Source organism: Pseudophryne corroboree, chromosome 1 (genome assembly GCF_028390025.1).
Source record: "Pseudophryne corroboree isolate aPseCor3 chromosome 1, aPseCor3.hap2, whole genome shotgun sequence".
Classification (NCBI taxonomy): Eukaryota; Metazoa; Chordata; class Amphibia; order Anura; family Myobatrachidae; genus Pseudophryne; species Pseudophryne corroboree.
Window position 1 is genome coordinate 895,536,600 of NC_086444.1, and position 26,058 is coordinate 895,562,657.

The window sequence follows — 26,058 nt, forward strand, 5'->3', positions numbered from 1 at the left end:
GCTTCCACTTTTCCTCTAACTATTGCCTCACCTCCTCACTGGTTACCACCTTTCATACCCATCTCCAAGATTTTTTCCTCTCAGCCCCCATCGTTTGGAACTCACCCCCTCACCCAGTCAGACTTCCCCCCAATCCTGCAGCTTCGACAGTTACTAAGAAACACAACTCTTCATCAGAGCCTACCATTCCTCCTCCTATTTTACCACCACTATCTAGTCCACTCAATCTAAGCTTCTCCCAAGAGCACCTTCAACTATTCACCCCTCCTCTTAGCATGTAGGATCTCTTGGGCAGAGCACTCTATACTCATGGCTCATCCCTAACACTGTCCTTGCTTTCATTGCTCCTTATCTCTTGTCTCCTAGTCCATTTCAGGTGACACTGGGTCTGAATTTGATTTGGGAAAGAGCAAATACTGTAAATGTGTATCTGAACAAACCATCTTGCAATGCAAGGGTTACAAATACATCAACAATTTTTGGATGTAAGGCAAGTAATGGATGCTTTTGCTTATAGCCCACAAATACTAGGCAGCTTTATTTTTACAGTGCAATTTAGATTTGAGTTCGGACATGCCTCTCTCATACCTAAATCTTTCTGCACGTTTTAAATCTCTTCCACCTGCAGTGTAACATGGCTTTGCCCAGATAGACAGGTCTGCCATCAGGGATGGACTGCTGTGACTCTTGTCCCAGGCCCAGACAGACCGGGCAACCGCCCCCGGGCTCCTACCAAAAGTCATAGCTACAGTGAGTGCAAGGGGTGCAGTTGCTAGTGCTACAGTGTCTGAAATGCCTACAGGACCCGCCAACCCCCCTGCCTGGTGTAGAGAGGAGCACTGCCGCATTCCTTGCTGGGAAGGCTACCTCCCAGCTTTTCTTACGCACTTCCAAGAGGGGACTGGTTGAGGGTGGCACATACTCTCCCTTGTTGAATTCCATGGGCCGCCTGTTGTGCACTTTATGTAGCAGTTTGAGCCTCCTGTCCACTGCCACTGTCTGTATTGCCACATCAGACAGCAATCATTGTTACTGCATCGAGTGTGCACAGGCTGCAAGTTTCCTTCCGCAGGTGGTTCACAAACTGATCTGTAGACATTGCAGCCTTCCTCCTCTGCCTGATGTCACCAATAATGACAGGCAGCCATCTTCCCTGCACTGCTGGCTGCTTGACAGCACCCTCCAGCAACATCTCCACTGACATCCACTTATGGCTCAACAGCAGAGGAATACAGTACCATGAGGGATCCTCTGCCCAGTCTTTTACCTGAGGCCCTGCACATCACTCCTGAAGTTCATGGAGACTACAATGTTTATTTTGGTAAGTACTATAATTTTATATATATATATATATATATATATATATATACATATATATTCTCCTATTATCTCCTGTGATGCCTGGTCTTCTCTTTTTCCTCCTGTCCCTGTCTAAAACTATTCCATTTGTCTTTACTAGACCTTATTTTCTATCAATTATCTATCTTATCCTCTATCTTGTCACTTATGTAATAGCATGCCTTTTTACCAATTTCATCCTTTTTGTCCTAATAAATTCCAATCATTTTCACCTCTTCCTATTATACCATCTCTCCACTCCTTAACTTTCATCCTTTCCTGCTCCATTGATTGTCTTTCCTTCTTTTTCACTCCCTCTATTCCTCTCTCTTTCTTGGATTCCGTACTTCTAAGATGTCAGCTCAGTACTGTGTTGGGGCAATACAATTCAAATTAATCTGCGCATTAATCCCCAAGAGTGTACTATTCCTTGCAGCTCCAGAAACTGCAAGAAAAAAAGTCTGCAAGAAAAAGGCACCATCGTGGGTTAAGTCATAGGAAAAATCCATTGATTCTGCTGTTTACGTGGAATCAGTGAGTTTTCTTGCATTAGTCCCTGATTTTTGGCACAAGGAAATGGCTATTGTATAGCCTTTCCACATGCGATAAATAATTAGCCAGGAGGTAAGTTCTGTGGCTAATTAAAATTGCCCTTTTAAGCTACTTAAACCACTTAAGCTTTTTGGTTAGATTTTGAGGGAAAGTGGTTGGATGTTCCTTCTCCCTGCGTAATGCAAACACTGTCCACGTAGTGATTTAGTACCTATTACACTGGCAGGGAGAGGATGGCCCTGCCTATTTTTTCAGTCCCAGGTCCTACAATTTCTGAAGTTACTTGCTCTTTCTTACTTTATTTTCAAATCAGAATCAAGCCCTCTGACTCTATGTGCATGCCCTTCGCAGAGTACCATCTCATTAAAGGCTGAACTTGTATTCCCTTCCCCTAATCCATTTTTCCTTGCTGTCAAGACACTACCCTCGTATGCTGTGCTTTACAATGACTGTGAGCGCCACTTTTAAATTTTCACCTCCTACCCTCTGTAAAGCAGCAGCTTACAAATGTTGCCACTTTGTAAGGAAATCCCAGACTATTCAGAAGTAGTTAAACATATTTCATCCACCTCTTCTCTTTGTAAATTGTTCCATGATGTCTTGTCAATAAATAAGAAATTCCTATTCGATGGGGCGTGGCTTAGCAATGGAGGAGAGCAGTTGCAGCTTTCCACAGCTCCTGCTTTTGTGCCACCTTTATCCCTCCTAGCCCGCATTTTTTCTGCCTCCCCCGCCCCTCTCCTACCTTCCTCCTGTCCTTCCACTGCTAAACACCTGCAGCCGCGGAGTCGGGGAGCAGCGTGGACGCTCCCGCGGATTGCGGCCTGCATCGTGTGCACAAGCCGGGGGCCTCAAGTTTGGAGCACGCCCGCCGGACCTCCGGGCGCACCGTTTTGGCGGCATCTGGACCCGGCCCCTCTCTCTGGACATCCCTGGCCCGGATCGCTGAAGACCTGCACTAGGAAGACGCGCTGTGCCTTTCCTCCGTGACGGGATTGGAGGGGAGGACACCACTGCCACATAGCCAGCCTGAGTCCTGGTAAGGTGTTCCTCCCTATCCCACCTCCTACACCTCTAACTATTGGGCATCAGCCTGACCCGCGTGGCGGACACTGACGGGCGCTTCCTGTCTCCCCCCTCAGCTGCCCGGAGAGCTCAGCTGCTACATATATATATATAGACCCCTGGCACCTCGTTCCCTCAGTCGGCCATCTTCCCTCCACTTAGAGACTGCTATGGGGTTCCACGAGGGTGGGAGATGGGAGCCGCACTGTCGCCGCTGAGACCTACCAATAGTGCAGTGAGGAACTCTCCCTCCTCCTCTCTCTCTCTCTCTCTCTATATATATATATATATATATGGTTCGACGCACTCATTGCCTCTGACCCCACAGCAACTTACCTTAGAGCTCGGGCTCATCACTCCCGGACTACACTGGGGCTGCAGTGCCTTCCCAGCAAGACCTCATTAGGCCTACACTATGGCTGGGGGCCCTCTCAATGACCCCCACTGCTGGACACTCAAAGTTACCCTTAGACACCACTGGGCCTCATGGAGGGAGTTACTCCATTCTATAAATGTCCCCTCTTCATAACTGACCCCCTCCATGGCTGTACCCAACGCTGAGCCTGCTGTGATGTGACGACATGTTGGCCCGGCGCTTCACATGTGAGACCCGATACACTCGCAACATATCTTGCTCTCTATACACCTTTAACAATGGTGGCATTTCTACGACTGCATGGAAAAGTTCCATATTCCTTCTTCAAATTACCTCTACTGGGGCTCCATTGCCATCCTGTGACGGAACTCCTGGTGGCAATTCCTCAAATTCTGACCGCTCAACCTCGCGCTCTGCATCCCAATGCACACGTAGATCCAGACCACCTGCGAAACAGCTGAAGATGAAACACAATGATCTGGTGGCTGTTTTGGGACCCCTGTTGGATGAAAAATTGGCTGGCATCAAGGAGGCCATTGAATCTATGCTGACCCAACTCAACCAACACTCTACTCGCCTGGATGAAGCGGAGCAGCGAATATCCACGCTGGAAGATGACCTATCTACAGCCCAGCGAACCATACAAGCCAATCAATCCAAAATTGCTGACCTATCAAAGAAGATCGATGACCTTGAAAATTACAGCAGGTATGACAACCCGAGGGTCATTGGCATCCCGGAATCGGTCAAGGGCCATGAACTTATGTATCTCCTCGCATCTGGAATCACGGAGCAATTGGCCATGGACCTTAAAGGAGTCCCACTAGTTACCGAGAGAGCCCATAGGCTAGGACCAGAGCGAAGGAACCCCAATGGGCGGCCCGTCCCGTCATTATGAGAATTTTGAACTATGCTGACAAGATGAAGCTCCTCGATCATTATCGTAAAACGGCCTCCTAATCTTACAATGGAGATCGTCTCCTCCTCTTCCAAGATTTCTCTGCCCTCGTAGCTACCAAACGTAGAGTTTGCTCCCATTTGTAAGCACCTTTTCGATACCAAAGTCAAGTTCTCCCTTCTTTACCCAGCCCGCCTCTGAGTCTTCGAGAATGGTAAACCGCTTTTCTTTGACGACCCAGGAGAGGCAAGACTGCATTTCTCCCTACCCGATACTTGACTGTAATTGTTATATGCTTGCTTATCACTTATTACTGCCCCATTCTCTAATTTCGGGTCTCATGTGTGGGGTGCCGTGTTTGTGAGACATGAATACCCCTAGTTCATCCAATTCCTGTTTTATGTTTCTGATGTTTATAGCAATGTTTTTCTGTTTTTTTATTTGTTGTGTCTGCCTGACCTGGGGACTCATTCCCCTCCTAGGCTGCCTTCTCCCCGCTTGCTGGGATGGGGTGAGACCCTGTCTTGACTCTTCTGTATTCACTATGTTCTTTCTGACTGTAGGTGTGGGTTGATATGGCTTCTCCAGCCGCCCCACACTCTCATGAAACTGGAGTCTCTAACACTGCCCCATTACGCATAATCTCCTGGAATGTAGAGGGACTTAACCATCCCGTTAAAAGAAAGAAAGTAGTCTCACACTTAAAACGTATGAACCCCCAAGTTGTGTTCCTTCTGGAGACACATTGGTTAGATGACCCTCGGAACTCCTTACAAGCTCCTTGGATAGGGGAATGCATTTCAGCCCCATATCACACCAAATCCCGAGGAGTGGCCATTATTTTCCACACTAGCTTACAACACTCGATTAGCAGGAAGCATATCGACCCAGATGGCAGGTTTGTCTTGCTTGATGCATTGATTGACAATACTGTATATACTTTTCTTAATATATATATGCCCCCAATGTTTCCCCTGACTCTTTTTTTGCAGCTCTTCTATCGATGCTCCTACAATGCGGCGGCCACAATTTGGTTGTGGGTGGCGATTTCAATTTGGTGTTCGACCCATCCATGGACAGATCTCGTGTGAGTACCTCTATCTCCACTTCCACCTCTCAAATACTGACTTCTTTTTGTACACAACTTGATTTACTTGACCCCTGGCGCATCTTCCACCCGACTCAGAAAGACTTTTCCTTTTACTTTCATCCCCACTCGTCCCACTCTCGCATAGACTACATCTTCACCTCAACATCCCTCTTTCCTAGGGTTACACACTCATCTATTGCAGACATTATTATCTCCGATCACGCTCCCATTTCAATAGACATTCGACTGACCCTGCCTCCTCGCACCACCCCAAGCTGGCGCTTCCCTGCATACCTCCGCCACTCCACTGACTTTCTTCTCCACCTCAAACAATCTTGGCACAATTATACCCTGGACAATACCGACCAGTCACTGGACTTCCCCATATTTTGGGGCGCAGCTAAGGCGGTCATGAGAGGACAAGTCATGTCCTACACACACTCCAAGAGGAAAAAAATTTCCTCGCAGCTGCATGCTCTGTGCACGTCGCTAACCTCCACGTATTGGAATTATAAATGACATGACACTCCAGCCCACAAAGAAGCGTACCTCAGCAAAACTCATATACGACACCTTCCTTACTGAACGAGCTCAGCTCTCTTATGATTATCAAAGGAATAAGTTTCATAGATGGGAAAATAAGTCAGGTAGATTGTTGGCTAACTCGATTAAGGGACCCAAATCACGCACTTGGATTAATACCATCGCTGTCTTGGGTGAATTGACTTCAGACCCTGAATCTATTTGCACTGAATTTATGCACTTCTATCGCTCCCTATACGCCAAAGGCCCTGATAACCCCGCTGCTAACTACTCCTTTCTTGAAGCTGCTGACCTCCCGGTCCTTTCCCGGGAAGAAAGGGAACTACTGGACAGCCCAATCACCGTCGAGGAGGTTATAGATACTATCAAGAGCTTGCCCAACAACAAGAGTCCTGGCCCTGATGGCTTTAGTGCGGAATTCTATAAGATGATGCGTGATGAACTCGCGCCCACACTCACATCCCTCTACAACCACATTCTCTCCTCTAAACAAACTCCGATTAGGTTTAATGAAGCTAAGATAATTGTTATAGCGAAGCCTGGCAAAGATCCCTCCCTCCCTGGTTCCTACAGGCCGATATCCCTCCTGAACCAAGACTTCAAAATTCTGACTAAATTAATGGCCACTCGCCTACAACTTTGTCTCTCTCTAATCTTATCACCGGCCCAATTAGGCTTCCTTACAAATAGACAGTCAGATAAGGGCATCAGGGCAGCCCTGGCCGCCATCACCTATTCTCGCTGCCACAATCTAGTTGATAACATCTTGATTAATCTTGACGCAGAAAAGGCCTTTGATAAGATCGCCTGGCCTCACCTTGATCGGGTCTTACGCCATCAACACTTTGGAGATAAATTTTGTGGTCTTGTCAACTCCCTCTATACTAAACCCACCGTGCAGGTGTTGGTTAACAATATCTCCTCTGCCCCCTTTACTCTTGAGAGAGGAACTAGACAGGGGTGCCCTCTCTCCCCTCCTTTTCAATTTAGCACTAGAGCCCTTTATACGATACATTGTAAACTTGAACAGTTTTAAAGGCTTTCTAATAGGCACTCAGGAACTAAAAATTATAGCGTTCGTGGACGACATCCTCCTTCTCACTTCAAATCCTAAACAGTCCATCCCGATACTACAGGAAGCTATAACCTGCTTTTCTTCCTTTGCGGGCTTCTCAATTAATTTTGACAAATCGGAAGCTCTAGCCATATTTTGACAAGCCACTGTGGGTTGGAAACCCCCCTTTCCATTTCGATGGGCCCCCACCCACCTCACTTACCTAGGGATTCAATTACCCGCAGACCCCTTCCTCCTCTACTCCCACAATGTCCAACCTATTCTCACCAAAATTCAGACTGAGCTTGGTTTCTGGCAAAATCTTCCCCTCAACCTCTTAGGACACTGCAATCTTGTCAAAATGGCAAGCTTTCCCAAATTGCTCTATGTGCTTCAGATGGTCCCCATCATGCTCACAAAATTGGACTTGTCCCTTCTCAACTCACATATATCCAAGTTTATATGGGCCAATAAACGACCCCGGATAAGTTTTCTCAAACTATCCCAATCAGTACAGAATAGTGGATTAAATTTGCCCAACATAGAGCAGTACAATAGAGCCTGCCTTCATCGCATAGCCATGGACTGGCTCAGTGCCAGGAACATCTTCACCGACTCACAGCTAAACTCTCAACTGTGTGCCCCTCTATCCCTTAGCTACATCTTGCATGCCAGTAATACCACTCTGAAGGAGCCTCATTTAGACAATACCCTCTTAACCTCTGTTATTCAGGCTTGGAAGAGATCTAGGAAATTACTAAATATACACGGCCTTCATTCTCCGTTTCTCCTTTTTATGGGAAACCTAGACTTCCACAATGGACATGCTTCCTTTCCTTTTAATAGCTGGCACATGGTGGTTATCACACATGTTCACGATCTCCTTAACTCCCCACACGAGCCACTTACTTTCACTGAGGCCATGGATAAATATAACATTAGCCCTAGACACAGGTTATACTACTTCCAGGCCTCTCACTATATCCGTTCGGTCCTGACACGACTTGATAAAAATTATTACCTTAACCCCCTAGACACGCTTATGCATTCCGGCACATATTCCATCTCGACTATTTACACCAGAATCTGCACAGACATTGTCCCCTCTGTTGACCTTTTACAGCTTGAAAAATGATCATCTCAACTCCCCTCTATGTCCGCGGAAGCAGTGTTGGACTCTTTTAACTTATCTTTGAAGCTTATTCCAGCGAGTATATACCAGGAAATGTCCTACAAGATTTTGCACAGGGCTTACATTTCCTCGAAACAAAGTCACTTGATGGGCCTCTCTGAGTCTGCAGCATGCATCAAATGCTCCGCACCGGTAGCTGACATTATGCATTGCTTCTGGCATTGCCCTCATATACAAAAATTTTGGGGTGAACTACAGGCATACAGCTCCTCAACACTAGGCATTGACTTTCAATGTACCGCAGCTCTTTGGTTACCTCCTAGATCAGCCAGACATTCCCTCTCCTGACAAAAAGCTAGTGACACTCTTATCAGCTGTCGGGAGGAAGGCTATTCTTCAACAATGGATACATGATGCTCCCCCCTCCCTAGCCATGGCCACCTCTAGGCTGCTCTTTCTCTTTACCATGGACTGGTTGGAGGCCACTCTTGATAAGGAGACTCTAACCCCCGCATTGTTCCAATGCTGGGAAAAGTTCATACACACACTGCCCACACCCACCAAATTTGCCATTCAACAATGCTTCCATTACACCATGTGGTACTGCCTTCAACTTTTATATCATAGACCCCCCATCTCCCTTCCATAATTCAGTGCTGCAATTACCCTGTCCCTATTCTCCACACCGTCCTCCCTTTTTTCTCTTTTTCTCTCTTTCTCTCGATCACCTCCACCTCCCTCTACCCCCTCTCTAACTTCTCTTGGACCTCCAGTGCCTGTATCTTTCTCTTTTCTTGGCTTGGATACTCTTTCCATGGATTGGTCGATGGCCCCCTGACCTTGGTAGACACTGTTTTTGTTATATTTACTTTTTGGATCGTTTTATGTGTTTTAATTTATGTTATGCATTTTCCATGTTGTAGGATGCCTGTATGCAACTACAGCTTTAATATCCTTTCAGACCAGTTACTATTTTTTTGTAGAGATAATTTTTTCTGCCTCTTATTATACTAATTTTTCCGTATAATGGGGGTCATTCCGAGTTGTTCGCTCGCAAGCTGCTTTTAGCAGCTTTGCACACGCTAAGCCGCCGCCTACTGGGAGTGAATCTTAGCATAGTAAAATTGCGATTACACACCTCTTAGCAGTTTCTGAGTAGCTTCAAACTTACTCGGCATCTGCGATCAGTTCAGTGCTTGTCGTTCCTGGTTTGACGTCACAAACACACCCAGCGTTCGCCCAGACACTCCTCCGTTTCTCCAGCCACTCCCGCGTTTTTCCCAGAAACGGTAGCGTTTTTTCGCACATACCCATAAAACGGCCAGTTTCCGCCCAGAAACACCCACTTCCTGTCAATCACATTACGATCACCAGAACGAAGAAAAAACCGTGAGTAAAATTCCTAACTGCATAGCAAATTTACTTGGCGCAGTCGCACTGCGGACATTGCGCATTCGCGACTAATCGCTCCGTTGCGAAAAAAAAATAACGAGCGAACAACTCGGAATGACCCCCAATGTTCTGGTCACCTTTCTAGTAACTATGTTATTTGTTTGAAAATGGAAAATGTGAGGTATTTTCGAGATTATGCCGACACCCAGTTTTAACTCTCTGCTAGTAGGCTTTTATTTCAATATGCCGGGTCCTGTATCTACTGTGTGTATTGTTTATTTGGCTTGTATCTTTACCTCAATAAAATATATTTTGGGGAAAAAAAAAAATTCCTATTCTAAAATTATTTTTATTTTATTGTATTGATTTTCATTATTACAATATTACATTGTTTCTATTAAAATCACTGTGTTAATACACTATATAACAATAAGCTATAGATGCAGAACTAAAAATGAAGAAATTAAATGCCTACACAAAGCAAAATGTTTCACCTTCAAATATACTTATGGAAGCACATGTACGTTTGCAGATTCAGTCACACATCACCTCAAATAGTAATTTCATGCGCAAAAGAACTTGCATGATTCAGTGAACCCAACTACTAGTCAGCCTCTCAATAACATCTTGAAACATACTCAAACTGCAGGGTCCACTTAGAGAATAGAGATTTCATTAAGATCACCAGATAAATCACTTCTTTAAATTAAAGCTGAATTATCAGCTGCTTTAAAACTTCATGCAGTATTTTACTAGAGATTCAAATTGGACTTTTAATCTCTCTTATACACATACTCATACTATCTCTCTCTCTTTCTCTCTCTCTATAATCGTATATATACCTCGTATATCGTATATATACCTTATATACCTTATATACCTTATATATACCTTATATATTTATTTGTCAGATTTCCTGAATAACTTTAATTATATGTTAGAGTTCACCATGAAAATAACACAGTTGGTCTGAGATGCCCATCTGCTCCACATTTGTTCATTAGTTGAATATTTTCTTGAATCTTGATTACAATAGCCAGCTGGTAAAGCCAATAAAATGAAATGGATTTTTTGCTGCTGCCTTTCAACATGTTAATAACAAAAATATATTACAATTTGGAAAAATCCAGTAAGGTGTTAAAAAGAAAATACTTTTACAGGTTTTTTTACCAAAACCTTTAAAAATATTAAAATAGGGCTTCAATATGTTTTTTTTTTTTAAATTGTCACACTGTAGCATGAAAAAGGCAGCTGATACTTATGCCTTCTATAAATTAATGCTTTAAATGGTTCTTTATTGAAACACATTGTGCCTCGTTTAGCATTTGGATGAAGCAGAAAAAAAATATATATCACCAGGGAAAATTAAGCAGCAATTTAAGTGTGCAGCATTCACCAGGGAAGATTAGGCAGCAATGTAGAGTGCAGCGAAACCCTAACTGCACCTGCATGTAGCACATAAATACTAAACAGGTTATTTTATACTGTAATATAAGGTTCAGTTAGTCCATGATCATGCTAACTCAAAATCTGCCAAGATTAAAAACAATCCATCCTTCCACCATGTAGCTCCACATAGTTTTGCCAAGGTGCAAATTTGCTCTTTTTCTTTGCATTACTCCCAACTGTACCTGAAACTCATTGGGGGGAATTATGACATCATCCAGCAGATGGCAACATACGGAGCTATTCAATTGTAGCTCTGTTCAGGTGTGATCGGCTGCCACATAAGCATTTCTGCTCACCACCCCAAGGGGTGGTGAGCTGAAATACAAAAAAAGTGATCCATTTGAGCCCTGTGTTTGAAAATTGATCTCCCATCACTTTAGACAGGAGACCAGGTGTGCAGATCAATACAATTCCCCTCATTATAGCTATATATTTATTTGGCTTATCAATTTTCTTGTGAGAACAACTATTCTGAAATGACAACACCCATTTTGATGGTTCAGGTATCATTTCATAGGGTGTTTGATATAGATGTGTAATAAGGTGGCTGAATTTTGATGAGTGGTCAGGTTGTTGAGGAATAATGTGTCAAAGGTGTAATTTTTTCCATAGAAAAGGCAATGAGTGTGGGCGCTTTTTACCTTTGGGTTGTAAATTGCAGCAAAACCCTTGCCAATTCTTTTCTGCCTACTGTAAGTTCAGTTGATATAATGATTTTTTTTATATACTGTATACTGAAATTATACTTTATCCCAAAAGGTTACACTTTTGGTATACAGTAAACTTTCAGGATACAGTTAACTTCGGTATACAATTAACTTTAGGGATATACTGTAGTAAACTTGAGGGAAACAGTAAACTCTTAGTATATGGTAACATTTTGGGATACAATAATTACAGTTTAACTACAGTATGTCACGAGGATGTGTGAATATAACAGTTCAATGTCAAAGGTAAATGCAACATCAACGAAACGGACTGATTGCGCTGTACAACCTGATCGAACTCCTTCATAGATTCCAGTGGGCATTGACATTATGAATTTGGGAGAGATTGCAATGCAAAGAACTTTGTATTGAAAGTCACTAACAACGACTTGAATGTGTTTAGCCTGCGTTGTCACAAAGGAAAAGTGCAGCTTCCATGACTTTTGCCATCACCTTTCAATCGAAACTTTATTTAGAATAAGACATCAAATAATAGAGTTGTTCTAAAAAAATCAGTTAATTATTTAGACAATGTTTGCTCATACAGTGGGTGGAATTCAAATGTTTGAAAAGTTGGTTGGGTGTCTGTTTTTTCCTGTCTATTAGATAGGAAAAAACAGACTCCCAACTAACTTTTCAAACATTTGAATCTCCCCCAATGTGTCACTCACCATGAGCAGCTCTGAAACACACCTTGATGAGTTAAATGCTGCTGACATTTACAGTACAACTTTAAATTCATTATACTTTATACCTCCACATTGGTTAGCTTATCCCTTAAGTAGGTGATGCACCAAAATATGCCTAAATGTATTTTTACAGCATTTATTTGTATGATATTGACATCAAAGAATGGACTTGCCAGCCGAACAAAATTGTGATCCAATGTTAATGCATGACTTATCACTAAATCTTAAACTAGTCCACACAGGCAATAATTTCTGTTGCCCGATTTCGAGCAATGGGGTTGACTAGTAATATTATATTGCTTCATCTGAAGGATGGAGAAATTAATACACTGCTCAAAAAAATAAAGGGAACACTAAAAAAACACATCCTAGATCTGAATGAATGAAATATTCTTATTAAATACTGTGTTCTTTACATAGTTGAATGATGTGCTGACAACAAAATCACACAAAAATTATCAATGGAAATCAAATTTATTAACCTATGGAGGTCTGGATTTGGAGTCACACTCAAAATTAAAGTGGAAAAACACACTACAGGCTTATCCAACTTTGATGTAATGTCCTTAAAACAAGTAAAAATGAGTCTCAGTAGTGTGTGTGGCCTCCACGTGCCTGTATGACCTCCCTACAACGCATGGGCATGCTCCTGATGAGGTGGCGGATGGTCTCCTGAGGGATCTCCTCCCAGACCTGGACTAAAGCATCTGCCAACTCCTGGACAGTCTGTGGTGCAACGTGGCGTTGGTGGATGGAGCGAGACATGATGTCCCAGATGTGCTCAATTGGATTCAGGTCTGGGGAACAGGCGGGCCAGTCCATAGCATCAATGCCTTCGTCTTGCAGGAACTGCTGACACACTCCAGACACATGAGGTCTAGCATTGTCTTGCATTAGGAGGAACACAGGGCCAACCGCACCAGCATATGGTCTCACAAGAGGTCTGAGGATCTCATCTTGGTACCTAATGGCAGTCAGGCTACCTCTGGCAAGCACATGGAGGGCTGTGTGGCCCCCCAAAGAAATGCCACCCCACACCATTACTGACCCACTGCCAAACTGGTCATGCTGGAGGATGTTGCAGGCAGCAGAACGTTCTCCTTGGCATCTCCAGACTCTGTCACATGTGCTCAGTGAGAACCTGCTTTCATATGTGAAGAGCACAGGGTGCCAGTGGCGAATTTGCCAATCTTGGTGTTCTCTGGCAAATGCCAAACGTCCTGCATGGTGTTGGGCTGTAAGCACAACCCCCACCTGTGGACGTCGGGCCCTCATACCACCCTCATGGAGTCTGTTTCTGATCGTTTGAGTAGACACATGCACATTTGTGGCTTGCTGGAGGTCATTTTGCAGGGCTTTGGCAGTGCTCCCCCTGTTCCTCCTTGCACAGAGGTGGAGGTAGCAGTCCTGCTGCTGGGTTGTTGCCCTCCTATGGCCTCCTGATGTACTGGCCTGTCTCCTGGTACCGCCTCCATGCTCAGGACACTACGCTGACAGACACAGCAAACCTTCTTGCCACAGCTCGCATTGATGTTCCATCCTGGATGAGCTGCACTACCTGAGCCACTTGTGTGGGTTGTAGACTCCGTCTCATGCTACCACTAGAGTGAAAGCAGCACCAGCTTTCAAAAGTGACCAAAACATCAGCCAGAAAGCATAGGAGCTGAGAAGTGGTCTGTGGTCACCACCTGCAGAACAACTCCTTTATTTGGAGTGTCTTGCTAATTGCCTATAATTCCCACCTGTTGTCTATCTCATTTGCAAAACAGCATGTGAAATTGATTGTCAATCAGTGTAGCTTCCTAAGTGGACAGTTTGATTTCACAGAAGTGTGATTGACTTGGAGTTACATTGTGTTGTTTAAGTGTTCCCTTTATTTTTTTGAGCAGTGTATACTGTACGTATGAAGAAAAATGAAACTGTCAGTCTGTGTATGTAATGACTGTCTTAGCTGTCATTTATGTTTTCAACTAACTAAGCTAACATAACTCTCCCCATAAATCTTGTTATATTCATTTAAAGTATTATACTAAGCTAAAAATAAAAATGTCAAGTGCAGCCATTTTTGTGAGTCAATTGGACATTAGAAAAAATCTGACAGTTTACTATTCTGTATGTTTAAATGCATATCCTTTCTTAAAAGTTATTCACTTTTGGAAAACATGACATTTAGTTGCCCCAGTTTTATATTTGCCATCCTTTGAAAAAAGCATTTCACAGAGGTTGTGAAAGCACCTACTAAGCATGCAGCACTGAAGAAGGTATTAAATGCCCTAATGTCTAATGATTTATTAAGCCCCAGTTACACATAACATAATATAAATAACACTACTGCAAGTAAGGAATTGCAACAAACAAGAGTATTGGCATTTATGATTAGAAGTAAAATTATTAGATTGTGTCAATAAACAGTTATTACTAGATTACAGTATGTCACCTTGCCTTATAGGGCAGGCAAATAAGGAAGCACTTTCACAAGGAATGTGCACCGACAACAAATCACATTTTATAAAATGTCAACACTGGTAATCTCTTCTGCCACTTAGGCAAATGCAGCCATACCAACAGTGTAAAACTGAACCAGACAAAACCAAAAAGGAGGGACTTTGAAGAGTCTGGAACAAAGAGACAGACTGTTAAGTGAAAACTAGAGATGAGCTGGTTCGGTTCTCAGAGAACCAAATCCCCCCAAACATTTTGTTCCAAGCCAGAATCCGAGACCGGCTTGGGACTTCCTACCAGACTCGGAAACCATAATGAGGTAAAAGGTCCTCATCCCGCTGACGGATTCTCGCAGGTTTTGGATTCCATATAAACAGCCGCGTGTTGCCGCGGTTATCACTCCAGACTTGGAGAGTGAGGGAGGGAGACTTCTGTCTCTCTCTGTGGGTGGTGACGTTGGGTGGGTTCAGTGTGTGCTCTGTAGGGGTGCTGCTCCTGTCACTGTGGTGTCCCTGTGCTGTTAGGGGTGCTGTCCTGGCTGTCACTGGTGTTTCATGTGCTGTTAGGGGTGCTGCAGCTGTACATGGGTGTTGCTGTCCTGGCTGTCACTGTGTTGTACAGGGGCAGGGGCACTGTCCTCCTGTATGCAGTGAAAATACAGGGTGCTGGCCCTGTCTTGTATGCTGTAAAAATTCAGGGGTGCTGTTAAAATAAATGTACAATGCCCCTGTCTTGTATGCTGTAAAAATTTAGGGGTGCAGTAAAATAAATGTACACTGACATTGTCTAGTATGCTGTCAAAATTCTGGGATGCAGTAAAATAAATGTACAATGCCCCTGTCTAGTATGCTGTAAAAATTCTGGAGTGCAGTAAAATAAATGTACAATGGCCCTTTCTTGTATGCTGCAAATATGATGGGGTGCAGTAAAATGTATGTACACTGGCCCTGTCTTGTATGCTGCAAAAAATCTGGGGTGCAGTAAAAAAAAAAGTACACTGGCCCTGTCTATTATGCTGCAAAAATTCTGGAGTGCAGTGAAATAAATATACACTGGCCCTGTCTTTTATGCTGCAAAAATTCTGTGGTGCAGTAAAAAAATGTACACTGATCCTGTCTTTTATGCTGTAATAATTTAAGGGTGCAGTGAAAATGAATGTACACTGGCCCTGTATTGTATGCTGTAAAAATTCTGGGGTGCAGTGGAAATCAATGTACACTGGTCCTGTATGCTGTAACAATACAGGGGTGCTGTTGTTAAAATAAATGTACACTGGTCCTGTATGCTGTGAACATACAGAGGTGCTGTTAAAATAAATGTATACTGGTCCTGTATGCTTTATAAATACAGGTGTGCTGTTAAAAAAAAAAGTACACTGGTCCTGTATACTGTAAAAATACAGGGGTGCTGTTGTTAAAATAAAATAACACTGGTCCTGTATGCTGTAAAAATACAGGGGTGTTGTTGTTAAAATATAAGTACACTGGTCCTGTATTCTGTAAAAATACAGGGGTGCTGTTGTTAAAATAAAAGTAATCTGGTCCTGTATGCTGTAAAAATACAGGGTTGCAGTGAAAATAAATGTACACTGGCCTTGTCTTGCATGCTGTAAAATTACAGGGGTGTTGTGAAAATACAGGGGTGCTGGCACTCTCCAAGGTTGCAATGTCTAGGCCTGACCTTCACAACACTGTATGGATAGAGGAGGCTCCTACCTCCATTTGCATGCCCTCTGCAAGTGCTGGGAGGAGCAACGCCAGTCCAGTTGCTGGTACTGAGATTAAGGATGTCCCTGTAGAAGTACACCTGGATGAGGAGGATATGGGTGTAGCTGGCACCGCGGAGGAAGTTGACAATGAGGATTCTGATGGTAATGTGGTTTGATTGAATGAGGTACCAGTGGAGACAGTTGTTGTCCATGGGATGAAAAAGCCCATTGTCATGCCTAGGCAAAATACCAAAAAAGGTACCTCTCCAGTGTGGAATTATTTCTCCACAAATCCAGACAACAGGTGTCAAGACATTTGTTGCCTTTGTCAATCTATAATAAGAAGGGGACGCTAAGGACGTTAACCATCAAGGAACATCCACCCTTATACGTTACCTGCAGCGCATTCATCATGTCATTGTCAAGTTCAGAAACTTTGGGTAATAGCATAAGCCGTCCACTGACACCTAAATGATGTGGTTTTGTTTGAATATTATTTTCTGTGAGCATGAGAATGTAAACACTGTAGGGGGGAAATCTGAGGATGAGGACGACATCTTGCCACTGTTCAGCCAGTTTGTGCAAGGAGAGATTAATTGTTTTTTTTTGTGAGGGCCCAAACAAACCAATCATTTCAGCTACAGTCTGGGGCAGACCCTGTCACTGAAATGATTGGTTTGTTAAAGTGTGCATGTCCTGTTTATACAACATAAGGGTGGGTGGAAGGTTCCAAGGACAATTCCATCTTGCACGTCTTTTCTTTGCTACATCATTCCAGGGGTGCTGCTCTATATGGGCTGCTGACCCCTTCCCTATCAGTCCTGGGGTGCTGCCCCACTGCCATTTAATTCCAGGGTTGCTGTTGCCTGTCTGCTGTGCTGTGTAATTCTCCAGAAGTTCTGCCAATGCTGTATAATTCAGGGGTGCTGCTGTATAATTACAGGGGTGCTGCTGTACTTGATACTAGGTTTAAATGAAAGCCTAGAGCAGATATGAAACATCACAAACAGATTTGTGAAACATAGGCACAAAGGTGAAAATGGAAATTGCTATTTTGACAAAGTGTTTTTAAATAAAGTGGGGAGAGACTACATTTGTGGCCAAAGTCAGTGTGACTCAGAAGAGACTGAATCATAATCCAGTGCAACTGCTGGAGAGGTAAACATGATTTTTTCTGCCAGAGCATTAGAGAGAGGGTCTTCTCAATTATTTCATGTTAGGGACTCAATCAAATGAATGGATCCAATTAGTCAACCTTAATTTTGATTTATCATTGATGTTCCACATTTTGGGATTATTTATTTAGAAGATGTGCATTTGTTGTACAGGGATCTTCTTTTCCTAAGGGCTGCATAGGGTTATCGCAAGATCTTGGAGTGTTAGAAGAACAGAGTTTCAGTGATCTTGCATTGCATCAGCTTTCCATTGCACTGCAGCACTAGATGGGCCAGGAGCTCCTGTGAGGCAAAAACAGTTACTGAATTAGGCCCAGTATGGAGTCTCATGGTGGCTTACAGCCAGGAAGATGACTGGCTTGCCAGGCTGAGGCATGCTTATGGCTCAGAGGTTAGTATTGCTTCCTCCCACAGTCCTACTTACTGTATATTATAAAATGAGTTTCGACTGTAGAGTGGTAAGCTCCACTAAGGCAGAGGCTCAATAACAAAAACAATCACTGCATAGTCATGCTTAGTACTTTACCAAACCCACCCAAACTCAACTTGCCCCACCCAGGGCTGCTGTGGGGGCTCAGGAGGGGCTGCTAAAACATCTTAGGGGCTGCTTTATTTAAAAATAAAATATTAATAAAATAAACAAGACACACAGGTATACAAACATGCATGTAACTGGGACACACAGGTATGCTCACATGCGTGTAACTGGGAGCTGTGAAAAACAAAAATAAGGCATCTGCCACAAAAAAATGTAAATAAAAATGCAATAAAAAAATGGAAAAAAAAGAAGCCCACGAGATTTTCACAAAATAAGTCTCCAGGCTCCTCCATAGAGAGAAAAATATCCTATCTTGATCCTGTGGTATACACCAGTTTATTTGCATCCCAGCATATAATAACATGGAGAAGGGGGTACAAATTTTAGGCTTTGGCCCCTAGTTTTTCAGTTAGTCCAGTAATGTGGTAATTAATAATTAATAATTATATATTTTCTGGGTTGAAGTCCTTTCTGTTCCACACCAATATACAATAGGAGTGAAGGTGAAAGCCTGTGTGTTGTTCCTGATTGCGTGTGCCGCTTTCATTTTTAATCACCTTCTTGACACTGTCCTCTTCCTCTTGCCTCTTCCCATAATGTGAAAAGTGGGTTTATTAAACTATGCATGTCCTGTTTAAACAACATAAAGGTGGGTGGGAGGGCCCAAGACAATTCCATTTTGCACCTCTTTTTTTTCTTTGCATTATGTGCTCTTTGGGGACTATATTTTAAAACTGCCATCCAGTCTGCCACTGCAGTGCCACTCCTAGATGGTACTGCAGTGGGCGGCACAAACACCTGGCCACTCCTAGATGGGCCAGGTGTTTGTGCCGCCCACTTGTGTCGCTTAGTTTAGTCATCCAGCAACCTCAGTGTAACCTTTTGGCCTAAAAACAATATTGTGAGGTGTGAGGTGTTCAGAATAGACTGGAAATTAATGTTATTGAGGTTAATAATACCGCAGGATCAAAATTACCTTAAAATTCTGTGATTTTTTTCTGTTTTTGTGTTTTTTTCAAAAATCATCCAGATCTAAACCCAAAACCCGAAAGGTTGGTTTTGGAAAAACCAATCCAGATCCAAAACATAAGCGGGGATCCAGATCCAAAACCAAAACACAAAACCCGAAAGGTGTCCGCCACACATTTCTAGTGAAAACAGGCTATAGCAAATACAAAATCCCTCCATGCCTAACCATCTACAATATTATTGGCTAATAATGATGTCACTCAAATATAGAAAACAGCTTAATTTTGTCAAACATTGTGTGAAACCTAAAGTCATGCATCGATAGCCTTTGGGTATAATTGTCTTCAGACTTAAAACAACAGCCTTAAGTTTCTAGTACAGATCCATCCGAGTCATATTATTACATTATTTGGCAGCTAGATAATGTGGGTAAGGTGCAAGTGTAGTATGAAGCTGTGCTTTAAATCATGTATCTTAGTCCTGTAAACCATGTGCATTTTTTTTTTACATTTTTATTGAGGCAACATGGAATTGATACAAATAAACAAAATTAGTTACAATGTAATTTTGACAGACTTGGTTACAAAGGGGGTAAAGGTGCATACACACTGAGCGCTTTTCCCCCCTGCCCAGCGATGTCAGCGGGGGTAAACGCCTTTCCGTAGCAGGACGCTATGGAAAGCCGTTCACCCCGACATTCATCTACTGGTAATACCAGCAGATAAACGGCGGCCGCTGGCGATGAAGCATCAGCGCTCATTGCCGGGACATACACACTGGGCAGTTTTGAGCTGAAAGCAGCTCAAAACACCAAAAGTGAGCTGCTTTCAGCTCAAAATTGCCCAGTGTGTATGGGCCTTTACAATGCAGATGTCATATGTTAATCAAAACCCTTGAAGCTGAATGGTGAAACAGATACAGTTATATAACGTGTAATGAAACATTAAAAAGACAAATAATACATCTCTTTAATCTGATTGAATTTTGTTATAAACCATTAGAGTCAATAGCTTTCAACAACAAAATCTCAAAATTATACATACAAACATAAGAATAAGGCTGTGAGTCTTAAATCTTGGTGGAGGTGGATATGTAGAAAGTAAGAACCCCTCTCCTTCCCCTTACGTCAAGGCAATCGGTGGATCTAGTAATACCATTCTGGTAAGATACCAGGTAGTGTCTTTAAGACTAGAATGTATTTGGTTTCTAGTTGTGAGCGGAAGTGTGTCTATGTATGATTCCCAGAGTAAAAAAAAAATTGCTCCACTTCCTTTTCTTTATGTAAAAGCGCTTCCATCCAGTCCATTTTAAACAGGAAATATGGCTTATTAAAAAATAATGGCAATTGAGGGGGCGCGTTATCTAACCAGCTTTGTAATATTATTTTCCTACCTGATGCGCTTATGGCCAGTAATAATTTCTTACTCCCTGGGGTCATTCTTTGTTCAGGGTTAATTATTCCAAAATTGACCATTCTGGGGTGAATGGAACCCATGTGCATTTCTTACAGTAAAAACAGAATCTAAATGGTCACAAAAAGAGTTGGTACAGATGGCCAATAAGTCTGCACTTTAGCCCATGAACCTACTAGCTTGAGTTGTTTTAACATAGGCATGACCATGCATAAAAAAATGTACTTACCGTACTAGTTTCTATCATCTTAAATGATCACCCATAACTCTACCCCATTCTACCAGGTTCCATGTAATGGAACATACAGTACATAACTTCGACAGATCCTATGTAATTCTGCACACTCCCCCTGCAATGAAGCACACATACCCTGTAATGCAACACACATGCCCTGAAATTAACAACACATCTCCAGTAAATCAGCACATTTCCTTGCAAATAAATTACCTGTCATTTATCATACATCCTTGGGACACAGCAATTTATGTAGCCAGCAGGGTGCTGGACAGCAGCACCATTTTCTAATACCACATATTCTCCATATCCTTCTTCCCAATGCTTCCTCCATAGTTGGTGGAGAGTGATGACTATTTGTATTTGGAGTGTGCTACTGCACTAACATCAATGATGCTTAAAAACTGAAGCATCTGATCCTTTACCAAAATGGCCAGTGTTCTTTAGTCTGCACATGAGCAGCGCCATTTTGCTGCTATATTTTTGCACCACAGTATTCCATGGCTGTGTAGTTCAGAACTCCATGGGTGACCCTGCATAATCCTGCTTTATCCTGCCTACATACAGGACTGGCTGGTCTGCTGTATATGCTGCTCCATTTCTGCTGTCTGTGTACATAATTGTGAGTATATTGAGGGGAGAGGGCCTAGACTGCACACCCTGGCTACTTAGAATGGGATGTGCTACCTAGTACTAATCCATATAAATGAGAGAGCGGGTGCACCATACAACCACTACAATTATAATATATGTAATTATACTTCATATCCAAGGTTCTTGGCATAAAATTGGCCAATATTATGAGCTTGCCCACCAATTATCAAGGTGACCTCATCAGGCAGGTCTTTAATATTATAGGGGTTTGATGTCAGGGATCAAGGCACCCCCAGACCACGTCAGCAAAATTCCACCAGGGCACCATGCAAAAAATTTATAGCAGTGAAAAACTAAAGTGTTAGTTAAGTGAAAGTAGCTGCTGAGTATTAGAAAGAGGACAGCAGTACAGTATCATAGTATTAAAAAGGGGAGGTTAGCTGATCAAATATTAAGTGTTCAAAAAGTGAAAGATGTGTGAAAATGTTACATAAATAAAAACAAGCGGAGTTATATAGGTGTTAAAAAAATGTAAGAAGGCAATGTAATATAGTGATGCCCAAAAGCGGCCCAGCTAGAGTAATCCAAGGGGTGAACTTTTGGGGCATGGGGCTCCTTGGATTATTCTAGCTGGGCTGCATTGAGGCATCACCATCTTACATTTATTTTTAACATGAACTTAATTAAACTTAAATGTTTAGAGAATTATGCCACATAGAGGTTCACAATGGAAATTCAACTTAAGTGTGAAAGGCTGTGGAAAGTTATAATCCAGATGACAGTCCAAATCCCAGTGATGTAGATAGAGTCATGGGGACCGTAGACTTATGTGTTGAACAGCACATTTGCTCTATCCAATCTATTATGTTATCTTGAGCTTGCTGTACCTAATCCAATTGCAGAGTATTTTAACTATAAAAACAACCTTTGCCAGAAATAAAATTGTTCACTGCTACTTGGCAGCCACCAGGACTCTAAGTATTGTAAGCTCAAGATAATAGACACATATATTTAAAGGGAACAGGAACCTCAGACACTATTAAACTATACAGAAAACAGCATGCCAGATCTTCAAGATAGCATGAGCAATATTAACTAAAGTGTATTCTTGCCAGTTTTCCAAATAACACTAAGAAATGTTTTGCTGGCCAATTCTCTCAATTGTGAGTTGATGAGAAGTAACAGATTTTTTGCATGTATAGGTTTTGCCTAGTATATAATAGGGATGAGCAGGATCGGTTCCCTGAGTACCGAACTCTCCCCAAACATCACGTCCCAAGCCCGGCTCGGGACTTCCCACCAGTCTCAGAAACTAGAATGAGGCAAAACGTCATCATCTTGCTGTTAGATTCTTGTGGGCTTTGGAAACCATATAAACAGCCGCATGTCACCTGCCATTTCACTCTGGACTTGGAGAGGGAGGGTGACAGACCTCTGTCTCTCTGTGGGTGGGGGTGTAGGGTTAGTGTATGCTCTGTTGGAGTGTTGTTGCAGTCACTGTGGTTTATCTGTGCTGTGTTAGGGGTGCTGTCCTGGCTGTCCCTGCTATCCTGGCTGTCACTGGTGTTACTGCCGAATGCTGCAGCTGTACACATGTGTTGCTGTCCTGGCTGTCAATGTGTTGTACAGGGGGCAGGGGCACTGTAAATTATAGGGGCGCTGATGCCTTAATAACATTACACTGGCCCTGTCTGCTATAAAAATTTGGGCCCAGTACTTACAAATTAAAAGCACAGTGGTCCTTTATGCTGTGAAATACAGGGGTGCTGATGTCTTAATAATATTACACTAGCCTTGTCTGCTATAAAAGTTTGGGTGCAGTACTTACAAATTAAAAGCACACTGGTCCTTTATGCTGTGAAATACAGGGGTGCTGATGTCTTAATAACATTACACTGGCACTGCCTGCTATAAAAATTTGGGTGCAGGTTTTACAAATTAAAAGCACATTGCTCCTGTATGCTGTAAAGTATAGGGGTGCTGATGTCTTAATAACATTACACTGGCCCTGTCTGCTATAAAAGTTTGGGTGTAGTTAAAAATTAAAAGCACACTGTTCCTGTATGCTGTGAAATATATGGGTGTTGATGTCTTAATAACATTACACTGGCCCTGTCTGCTATAAAAATTTGGATGCAGGTTTTACAAATTAAAAGCACACTGCTGCTGTATGCTGTGAAATATAAGGGTGCTGATGTCTTAATAACATTACACTGGCCCTGTCTGCTATAAAAGTTTGGGTGCAGTTAAAAATTAAAAGCACACTGTTCATGTATGCTGTGAAATATGGGGATGCTGATGTTTTAACATTACACTGGCCCTGTCTGCTGTAAAAATTTGGGTGCAGTTAAAAATGTAAAAAAAGCACACAGCTCCTGTATGTTGTGAAATATAGGGGTGCTGATGTCTTCATAACATTACACTGGCCCTGTCTGCTATAAAAGTTTGGGTGCAGTTAACAATTAAAAGCACACTGCTCCAGTTTTCTGTGAAATTTAGGGGTGCTGATGTCTTCATGACATTACACTGGCCCTGTCTGCTATAAAAGTTTGGGTGTAGTTAAAAATTAAAAGCACACTGTTCCTGTATTCTGTGAAATATATGGGTGTTGATGTCTTAATAACATTACACTGGCCCTGTCTGCTATAAAAATTTGGATGCAGGTTTTACAAATTAAAAGCACACTGCTGCTGTATGCTGTAAAGTATAGGGGTGCTGATGTCTTAATAACATTACACTGGCCCTGTCTGCTATAAAAGTTTGGGTGTAGTTAAAAATTAAAAGCACACTGTTCCTGTATGCTGTGAAATATATGGGTGCTGATGTCTTCATGACATTACACTGGCCCTGTCTGCTATAAAAGTTTAGGTGCAATTAACAATTAAAAGCACACTGCTCCTGTATGCTGTAAGAATACGGGGTGCTGTTAAAATAAAGGTCAACTGTTCTTTGTGCTTTAATAATAAAAGGGTGCTGTCTTGTGAAAGGGAGAACAACAATTTGGAGGAAAAAATAGTGGAAGATTAGAAACCACTACCAGTTCCTTGTACTAGTGCTGAAGCTGCTGCTGCCACCAGTTATGACACTGACAATACAATTCCATCAACGTTGGCTGGTAAGGCCAATGCTCAAAGTCATAGAGGGCGTGTAAAATCCAAGAAGCAAAATTTAATAATCAGAAAGAAAAAAAATTTATCTGATAAGGAACGTAAAATTGGCAATATGCCATTCACAGCACAAAGTGTCAAGGAAAGGCTAAGGCCTTGGCCTATGGTCATGACTGGTGACTCAGCTTCTCATGAGGATGGAAGCCCTCCTCTCTCTCAAAAAATACAAAAAAATTAAGCTTGTTAAAGAACAGGAAAAACAACTGTGCGTTCAGAGATATTATAAATCCCCAAGGAGAGTCCAAGTGTGTCCGCGGTTGCGATGTCTAGGCCTGACTTTCCCAACACTGGACGGGAAGAGGTGGCTCCTTCCACCATTTGCACACCCTCTGCAAATGCTGGAAGGAGCACCCACAGTCCAGTTTCTGATATTCAAATTGAAGATGTCACTGTTAAAGTACACTAGGATGAGGATATGAGTGTGGCTGGTGCAGAGGAGGAAGTTTACAAGGAGGATTCTGATGGAGATGTGGTTTGTTTAAATAAGGCACCGAGGGAGACAGTTGTTGTCCATGGGATGAGAAAGCCCATTGTGATGCCAGGGCAAAATACCAAAAAAGCCACCTCTTTGGTGTGGAATTATTTCTCCATAAATCCGGACAACAGGTGTCAAGCCATGTGTTGCCTTTGTCATTCCGTAATAAGTAGGGGTAAGAATGTTAACCACCTAGGAACATCCTCCCTTATATGTCACCTGCAGCGCATTCATCAGAAGTCATTGTCAAGTTCAGAAACATTGGGTAAGAGCGCCAGCAGTCCACTGACACCTAAATCCCTTCTTCCTCCTGTACCCAACTCCTGCAAGCAACACCACCATGTCCCACAACGTCAATTTCCTTCTTAGGAACATCAGTAGTCTTGCAGGCCATGTCACTGGCATGACTGACGAGTCCTCTCCTAACCGGGATTCCTCTGAAGGATCCTTGACTGGTACACCTACTTCTGGTGCTGCTGCTGTTGTTGCTGCTGGGAGTCGATTGTCATCCCAGAGGGGAAGTTGGAAGACCACTTGTACTACTTCAACTAAGCAATTGACTGTCCAACAGTCCTTTGCGAGGAAGATAAAAATATGACAGCATTCATCCTGTTTCAAAGTGGATTACTGAGGCCTTGAAAGCTATGTTGGTGATAGACATGTGTCCAGTATCCACCATTAGTACAGTGGGATTTAGACATTTGATACTAAATCCTATCTAGATTCCACTTCACTAGGAAAGCGATTCCCAGACTGTACAGGGACATTAAGAAAAGTGTCCTCAGTGTCCTGAATAATGTCCACTTAACCACAGACATGTGGACAAGTGGAGCAGGGCAAACTAACGACTACATGACTGTGACAGCCCACTAGGTAAATGTGTTGCCTCCTGCAGCAACAACAGTAGTGGCACCAGTAGCAGCATCTCACAAACGCCAGATCATTCGTAGGCAGGCTACACTGTGTATCACCAGTTTCCATAAGAGGCACACCGCTGACAACCTCTTACAGAAACTGAGGGACATCATTGCAGAATGGCTTACCCCACTTAGACTCTC

General features: G+C 42.7%; 1 long non-coding RNA gene across 1 annotated transcript in view; it reads right to left on the reverse strand.

Annotated features, from left to right (window-relative positions):
• LOC134960950 (uncharacterized) overlaps window positions 1-26,058 on the reverse strand; it is a 123,394-nt gene that overhangs the window by 73,355 nt on the left and 23,981 nt on the right. The gene's annotated exons all lie outside the window — the stretch shown is intronic.